This window comes from Pogoniulus pusillus, chromosome 39, assembly GCF_015220805.1.
Source record: "Pogoniulus pusillus isolate bPogPus1 chromosome 39, bPogPus1.pri, whole genome shotgun sequence".
Taxonomy (NCBI): Eukaryota; Metazoa; Chordata; class Aves; order Piciformes; family Lybiidae; genus Pogoniulus; species Pogoniulus pusillus.
In genome coordinates this window covers 7,877,205-7,885,526 of record NC_087302.1, presented here as the reverse complement: position 1 = coordinate 7,885,526, position 8,322 = coordinate 7,877,205, and positions in this window count along the sequence as shown.

Sequence of the window (8,322 nt, the reverse complement as noted above, 5' to 3'; positions counted from 1 at the left end):
ACAAGGCAGCCAATGCAATTTTGGAGCCAGGCACCCAGCTCTGCAGTGGGATGCTGCCAGCATTCCCCACATCCCCTCCCCTCCACTGGCTGATCCCAGCTCAGCCCAGCTCCAGCAGCCCCAGCCTGGGGCTCTGTTGGTGCCACTGCTTGCCTGGACCCTGCAGACCTGCAGTGGGGAGCTCTTGGCACAAGTGCCCTCTTGGCCTGTGCTTCCTGGCTCCATCCCCATCCCTGCTTCAGCTTCTCCTCCTCTTCTGCTGAGGAGACCCTGGCACACCCTGACCCAGGACACCCTTTGCCTAAAGGAAAATTCCCCTCCCCCCTGCCCCCCCCCCCCCCCCCCCCCCCCCCCAGCCTCCAAGAGCATTTTGGACTTTTTTCCTCTACTTTTGCAGTCAAGAAAGGACCAAGCTGGGGGGCACAGACAGCAGTGGGCACCTGAAGCTGCTGGCAGCTGGGCAGGAAGCCCCTGGGGCAGTGGCAGCAGCACAGGCTCAGGGCTGGGACCTGCCAAGGCTGCACTCAGAGGAATTCTAATCAGCAAGGGACGAGGCAAAGGCTCCATGGAGCTGGGCCAAGGGGAGGAGCAGGAGGGCTTTAATCTAGGAAAGTAGCTCCTGGGAGAGGAAAGGCTCCTGTGGAACCCCCTCCCTGCCAGGGCCAATGGAGAGGCTGGGGACAGGCTGGGAGAGAGCTTCCCCCCACAGCAGCCAGGCAGGGGAGGGGTTGTTGAGAGGGGCAGGGGCTGGAGGGGGTCGTTGCACAGGGCATGTTGGACCCCTCTGCAGGTGGTTTGCTCAGAGACTCCTCTCCTGTGCCTCAGTTTAGCCTTTCCTAAGTGAAGACCATGGAATCATGGAAGGATTTTGCTTGGGAGAGGCCTCCAAGCTCACCAGCCCCAACCACTCAGCAGCACATCTCAGCCACAGCAGCATGGAGGCTGGGAGAGACCTCCCAGCTCATCCAGGCCAACCTGCCATGGCCACACCTGCCTTGCACTCCTCCAGGGCTGGGCACTGCTGCACCCCCCTGGGCAGCCTGGGCCAGTCCCTGACCACTCCTCCAGCCAAGACATTTTTCCTCAGCTCCAACCTGGCCCTCCCCTGGCACAGTTCCAGGCCAGCTCCTCTCTTTCCTATCACCTGAGACTGGGCAGAAGAGGCCAACCCCACCTGGCTCCAGCCTCCTCTCAGGGAGCTGTAGAGAGCCAAGAGGTCTCCTCTCAGCCTCCTCTTCTCAGGACCTCCTGTTTCAGGCAGGCAGATTGGCTGGGTGGGGGCAGCCAACGAGCAGCTGGTGCAGGGTGGAGGCAGCAAGAGGCTGTGGGGCAAGCCTGGAGCTGAGCCTGGGAGGAGGACAGGAGGAGCCAAACCTCTCTGCTGGGAGCAGATAACCAGGACTGAGGATGGATTTGCAGAGCTTTGTGCTGCCTCTCCCTGCTGGGGACAGGAGCAGGAGGAGCTGTGGTGGCTGTGCTGAGCTTCAGTCTGCCTGTTGGGACCAAGGACTTGCTGTAATCCAGCAAACCCTAACCCTAACCCACCCAAACCATTCCATGATTCCATGATCCCCTCAATTCCTAATCAGCTGAAACCAATTTGCTGCTGGGAAGAGAGCTTCAGGATTTGTCCCAGGGGATCAGCTCCTGGACTCCATCCCAGCCCCCCCAGCACCACTCTGCCTGGCTCAGCACTGCAGTCTGTGCAGGGTGGGGAGCCAAATGCAGGCCTGGGCTGGATGAACCTCCCCCCACCACCATCCCAGCCCCCTCCTCTTCCCACCCCCAGCGAGATTTAGAGCCACTGAGCTCAGCATCTCTGCCTGCCCCTTCCCTGGGGCTGAGCCTCTCAGTTCAGTGGGGCTGGCAGCGAGGGCACTGGCATGGCTGTGGCACCAGGGCTGGGGGGGTTGGCTGTGGCCAGTCCCCACTCATTAAATGGGATGGAGCCTAACGAATGACTGCAGCCCAGAGTGGTGCTTCTGTGCCACCAAGGAACCAGTGCCACTTGCAGCCCAGTTTTGGCTGAGCCTTGCTGGGTTTGTTTTCCTGCTCTGGCTCTGCACAGCAAAAGGACTTCAGCCTGCAGGAAGAACCCCCCCAAGGGGGACCCAAAGTGGTCTTTTCCCCTCCCCATTGCTATGCTTGGCAATATTGTGAGCTGCTGAGAAAGGTAAGTGAGGGGTGGGGAGATGGCTGGGAGCAGAGGTCAGGGGTGCTGGGGGTGGCAGGGGGACCCCAGGCGCAGGTTCCCTCGCCTGAGCCAGCAGTGAAGTCCTCCTGGCCTCAGCCTACAGCCACAGAAGTGTTTGGGCTGGAGAAGCTCTCTGAGGTCACCCAGGCCAACATCACCTCCATGGCCACCAGACCCTGTCCCCAAGTGCCACACTTTCCTGAACCCCTCCAGGGATGAGGACTCCACCACCCCCCTGAGCAGCCTCTGCCAATCTCTGACCACGGCTCCAGCAAAGAGATTTTCCCTCAGCTCCAACCTAACCCTCCCCTGGCACAACTTCAGGCCAGTTCCTCTCATTCTATCACCTGAGGTCAAGAGCAGCTTGGAGAGGTGAGCCAAAGCCCCAGGGACTTGCATGGTCAACATCTCCACCTGCTCCTTTCCCTTCACCCCTGGAACACAGATTCATAGTTCTAGAGAGCAGTTTGGGCTGGAAAGGATCTTAAAGCTCCTCCAGTGCCAACTCCTGCCATGGGCAGGGACAGCTCCCACCAGCCCAACCTGGCCTTGAACACCTCCAGGGAAGGGGCAGCCACAGCTGAAGAGCAGATTGCTGTGGCCATGCCAGCACTGTGCAGACAGAGAGGTGACCTCACTGCTGTCTGCAGCTGCCTGCAGGGAGGCTGTAGCCAGGTGGGGTTGAGCTCTGCTGCCAGGCAGCCAGCAGCAGAACAAAGGGACACAGCCTCAAGCTGTGCCAGGGCAGGTCTAGGCTGGATGTTAGGAAGTTGTTGTCAGAGAGAGTGATTGGCATTGGAATGGGCTGCCCAGGGAGGTGGTGCAGTGCCCATGGCTGGAGGTGCTGAAGCCAAGCCTGGCTGGGGCACTGAGTGCCATGGGCTGGTGATTGGGCAGGGCTGGGGGAGAGGTTGGGCTGGAGGAGCTTGAAGCTCTCTGCCAACCTGCCTGGTTCTATGGATGGTGCTGAGGACACAAGGCTGTGTTCCAGTGTCTCCCCTCCCTCACTGCCCAAAATCCCTTCCTTCTCTGCCCTTGCTCTTCCCCTAATTCCTTCCTACTCTTTCCTCAAGCTCTTCCCTTAATTCCATCCTGCTCTTCCCCTAATTCCTTCATCCTCTCCCTTCCTCAAGCTCTTCCCCTAATCCCTTCCTCCTCAAGCTCTTCTAATTCCTTCCTATTCTCCCTTCTCCAAGCTCTTCCCTTAATTCCTTCCTGCTCTTCCCCTAATTCCTTCCTACTCTTTCCTCAAGCTCTTCCCCTAACTCCTTCCTCCTTCCCCTAACTCCTTCCTCCTCTGCCCTCCTCAAGCTCTTCCCCTCCAACTTTGGGACCAGGGCTTGACCCCTCCACTCCCTCCTGGGTTCCCCCCCCCATTTGTTGTTGTAGGTAATTGCTTTATTTTTTTCACCCCCCTTCCCCCCCAGCTTTGTTTCGGTTCAGTTTCAGCTGATTCATGAAACCCCTGCTGGGGAGGAGCTGCGCTGCTCTGAGCTGTTTACGAGCGCTGGGGAGGCGACAGGGGCTGAGTATTTTTAGCTCGGATGGGATTAGGATGCAGCCAACGTTACAGACGCTGGGCTCGAATCAGTATTCCTGCCCCAGCCTCGCTCCCTCCCTGCCTGCCTGCTCCATTGAGTGGCTGCAAAGCTCAGGTTTCCATGGAGACTCAGCTGCGAGCTGCTCCTTGGGAAAGGAAGGAAAAAGGAGGGGGGAAGAAATGAAATAACGAGGAGCAGCAGGTAGGGACCAGGCTCAGCACAGCGAGGGTTGGGCAAGGCAACTGTGGGGAGCAGCCAGCACAACCCTCCCTGCCCCAGCAGGGCACCCCCAGCAGCCTGCCCAGGGGCACAGTGCCCGGGGGGGGTTGGAAGCTCTGCACACAAGGAGGCTCCACAGCCTCTCAGGGCAGCCTGCTCCAGGCTCCAGCACCCTTGTCCCAGACTTTGTCCTCCTGGGCTCCAGTCTGTGCCAACCTGCTTGGTTCTGTGGTTCTATCAAAGCCCTGCCTTGGCTCAGCTCCTTGTCTCTGTGTAGCCTGAGGAACTGTGGAGGTACTCATGAGGGCAAAGTGATGCTGCTTAGGGAGGCTTTGCAGGTCATGGATCAGCTCTTGGGGCTTGGCTTTGGCCAGCACTTGGCATGGGCTGGCAGAGGACTCCCAGCCCAGCACTGGAGTCTGGAGGCAGCCATTCAGCCTGGAGCAGGCTGCCCAGGGAGGCTGTGGAGCCTCCTTCTCGGGAGAGCTTCCAAACCCACCTGGCTGTGTCCCTGGGTTGGACTGGATGAGCTCTGAAGGTCCCTTCCAACCCCTACCATTCTGTGGCCTCCAACTGCATCAGGGTGCTCAGGGCACATCACATTTGACCTCGACTGTCTCCAGTACCCTTCAGGTACTGGAAGGTCACTTTAAGGTCTCCCTGGAGCCTTCTCCAGGCTGAACAGCCTCAACTCTCCCAGCCCCTGCCTATAGCAGAGGTGCTCCAGCTCTGAGCATCTCTGTGGCCTCCTCTGCCCCCACTCCAGGTCTGTGTCCTCCTTGTGTTGTGGTCCTGGCAGCAGCACAGCAAAGCCCTTCAGAAACAGCCTCTGCCCTGCCCTCCTGCAGGTCCCCTTCATGCTGAGTCTCAGTTGGAGGGGGATGGGCAGGAGCCCCCTTGATGTCCCTCATCATCTGCTTCATCCTCTGCTTCCAGCGCCTCTCTCCAGCAGCAGGCACCGAGGGCTCAGTGTGCTTGGCCCTGGGGCTGCTGCTCCACTGCCAGGCAGCATCCACTGCCTCCCACTTGCAATGCATCAATCTTGGCCTCTAAATTTAGCCCTTTTGGGGCAGGAAGGGTTTGGGGGAGGAGTAGGAGGAGGGGCAGTGTTTTGCTCTCCAGGTCCATTGTCAAATCAAAGGGAAGCCAACTTCAGAGGCTTTCTGTTCCGCGGGGAGCTGACGGGGAACAAGCATCATTAGCAGTGCTCAAGAGCCTCTGTTCCCAGCCCCTCTGGTGGCTGCGTGGCCTCAGCATGGCAGGGGGGAGCTGCCAGCCACATGGCAGAGCTGCACCATGCCCAGCCTGGCTGCCACTTCCATCCCACGGCAGCTCCTGGTACGGCAGCAGGGCCTGGGCTTGGCAGCGTGGCAGAACCACCTGGGTGGGAGAGGCTTTAGGAGCACTGAGTGCAACCAGGACCCAGCAGCTCCCTGGCACAGCTCTTAGGCCGTGTGCCCAAGCTCCTCAGCCAGAGGTCTCTTCGACACCTCCAGGGGTGGGGACTCCACCACCTCCCTGGGCAGCCTGGGCCAGTGCTTAAGATCCTTTCCAGGGAGGAAGTTTCTTCTAAGGTCTAAACCAAACCTCCCCTGGGGCAGTTTCAGGCCAGTTCCTCTTCTTCTTCCTTTGGCAGCAGAGCCCAGCCCCAGCTGGCTGCAGCCTCCTCTCAGGCAGCTGCAGAGAGCAGTGAGGTCTCCTCTCAGCCTCCTCTTCCTCAGGCTGAACCCCCCCCAGCTCCCTCAGCTGCTCCTCCCCAGCCCTGCTCTCCAGACCCTTCCCCACCTTTCTTGCCCTTCTCTGAGCCTGCTGCAGCCTCTCCATGTCCTTCTGGGAGTGAGGAGCCCAAAGCTGAGCCCAGGGCTTGGTTCAGGGGCAGGATCACTTCTCTTTTAGGAGCAGGGGGTTGGAACTGGATGATCTTCAAGACCTCTTCCAACCCAAACCCTTCCATGAACCTAAGAAGCATTTGGAGGCTTCCCCTGCCCAGGTTCCTCCGTGGGGGCTGCAGGTGGAGCAGCTTTTCCCTGCCCCGACTGAGATGTGGTCCTCAGCAGGTCCTGATTGGGTACCAGACCTGCTAATCACCTCCTGGAGCTCTGCAAAGCAGCTGCTTTGTGTTGAGAAGGCTTCGAGCAGCTCCTCAAGGCTCCTTCCTCTCCCCTCCAAGCCTTGATGGAGCCACACAAGCAGGCTGGCAGCGAGGGCAGCTCCCTGGGCTAGAGGAGCTGGGGAGCAGAAGGTAAGAGTGCAGAGCTGCCCTGCTGGCCTCGGCCCCGGGGGCAGATGTGGCTGCCCGGGAGGTGCTGAGTGCCACCTCCTCTGCTGCACCCCAGAGACCAGCCCTGGGCACAGCAGAGCTGCTCGGCTGCGGGAGGCACCAGCCCAGCTCGGCTGCCCTGGGAGCAGGGCTGGGAGCAGGGCTGGGAGCAGGGCTCCAGTCCATCTCACCAAGCCAAGCCTGGTCTGCCCTTCCCTGCCCTCTGCCCTTCCCTGCCCTCTGCCCTTCCCTGCCCTCTGCCCTTCCCTGCCCTCTGCCCTTCCCTGCCCTCTGCCCTTCCCTGCCCTCTGCCCTTCCCTGCCCTCTGCCCTTCCCTGCCCTCTGCCCTTCCCTGCCCTCTGCCCTTCCCTGCCCTCTGCCCTTCCCTGCCCTCTGCCCCTGGCACTCCTCTGCTGGGCGGCAGCAGCTGCTGGGGCACTGAGAGCCAGGGCTTGGGGAAAGCAGGGGGTGCAGCCTGCTGGGCTGCAGGCAGGTCTGGAGCTGCCGTGGGAAGGTGGGGCTGAGGCAGGAGCTGGGGGAGCTCAGGGTGGGATTTTGCTTGAGTTCTGCTTTTCCAAGTGGCCCCAGTGAGGAGGGAGATCTGCCCTGCTCTTCTCTTCTCTGCCCTGCTCTTCTCTTCCCTGCCCTGCTCTCTGCCCTGCTCTTCTCTTCCCTGCCCTGCTCTCTGCCCTGCCCTGCTCTGCTCTGCCCTGGGGCTGAGCCTGCACAAGAGCAGCTCCAGAGGGGACCTGCTCAACGCTCAGCAAGAGCTAAAGCAGCTGTGGGGGGCTAGAGGCTGGGGCCAGACTCTGCTCAGTGGTGCCCAGGGCCAGGCCAGGGGGCAGTGGGCACAGACTGGAGCCCAGGAGGTTCCATGAGAACAGGAGGAGAAAGTTGTTTGTTGTGAGGGTGCTGGAGCCTGGAGCAGGCTGCCCAGAGAGGCTGTGGAGCCTCCTTGTGTGCAGAGCTTCCAACCCCCCTGGGCACTGTGCCCCTGGGCAGGCTGCTGTGGGTGCCCTGCCTGTGCAGGGGCATTGGACTGGATGCTCTCCACAGGTCCCTTCCAACCCCTACCACTCTGTGCTCCTCCGAGAGAAGCTCTGCTGGGTGCCCAGGCAGGGCTGCAGGGGGGAACATTTCACCCTGCTTGCTCCTGGCTGGAGAGCAGCAGCAGCCTGGAGCAGGAGTGTGGGGGGATGGATCCTGCCACGCTCTGCCCTGTTGCTATTCTTGCTCAGCCCTGTCTGCTCTTTTTTTGGGCTGCTTCTGTGCCTTCAGCCAAGCAGGAACCTTACCTCCCAGACAGGGGAGCTGAAAATGAGCTCTTGTCCTCTGTGGAGGAGAAGAGGAGAGAGAGACAGGGAGGAAAAGTGAGGGAAATGAAACAGAAATAGCTTCAGGGGTCAGGTAAAAATATCCCCACGGCTCCCTGCAATATATATTTAGGCAGAATTCATGGCCCGTGGCCGAGGGAGCTCTGGGCACCAGATGTACAAAGTGCTTTTGGACCAAGAGCCACAGCACCCAGCACAGCTGAGAGGGGAGGAAGGGTCCTGGGATGGAGATGGGGCAGGGGTTCCAGCCAGAGCCTGGGGGGGTTGCTCTCAGCCACCCTCCTGTGCCCACAAGTGTCCCTCACGGCGTGGGAAGCCACCTGCTGAGCTGGGGTAAGGTCCTCTTTCGCCCAGGTCTACCAGCAGGTCAAATCCAGAGCTCCTGGGGGTGGGGTAGGGCTGGGAACAGCCCTCGGAGGCGCTCAGCAGCCTGGGCACCGCGGGGTTGTGGTGCCACCAGCTCGGCCACCGTGGGGCTCCTCCCGAAGGAACCTGCCCTGCTGCCTCTCCTTGCCTGGCTTTGCCTCTGCTCCTGGGCTGGCAGTGGGCGAGGAGCTGCTGGACAGAGCCCAGCCCTGCCCTCCTGGGAGCGAAGTGCCGATGGGCGAGGGGGGGAAGGAGGCTTCAGCACCATGGTGAGGTCTGAGACCTGCCCAGCAGCGGCCACGAGTGGCGGCGCTGGGCCCACGGCAGCAAGGGTAGGGGGCACCAGAGGGGGGACGCTCGGTGGGTGGCACTGGGGGTGCCAGGCAGCAGCACTGCTCCCGGGGAGTC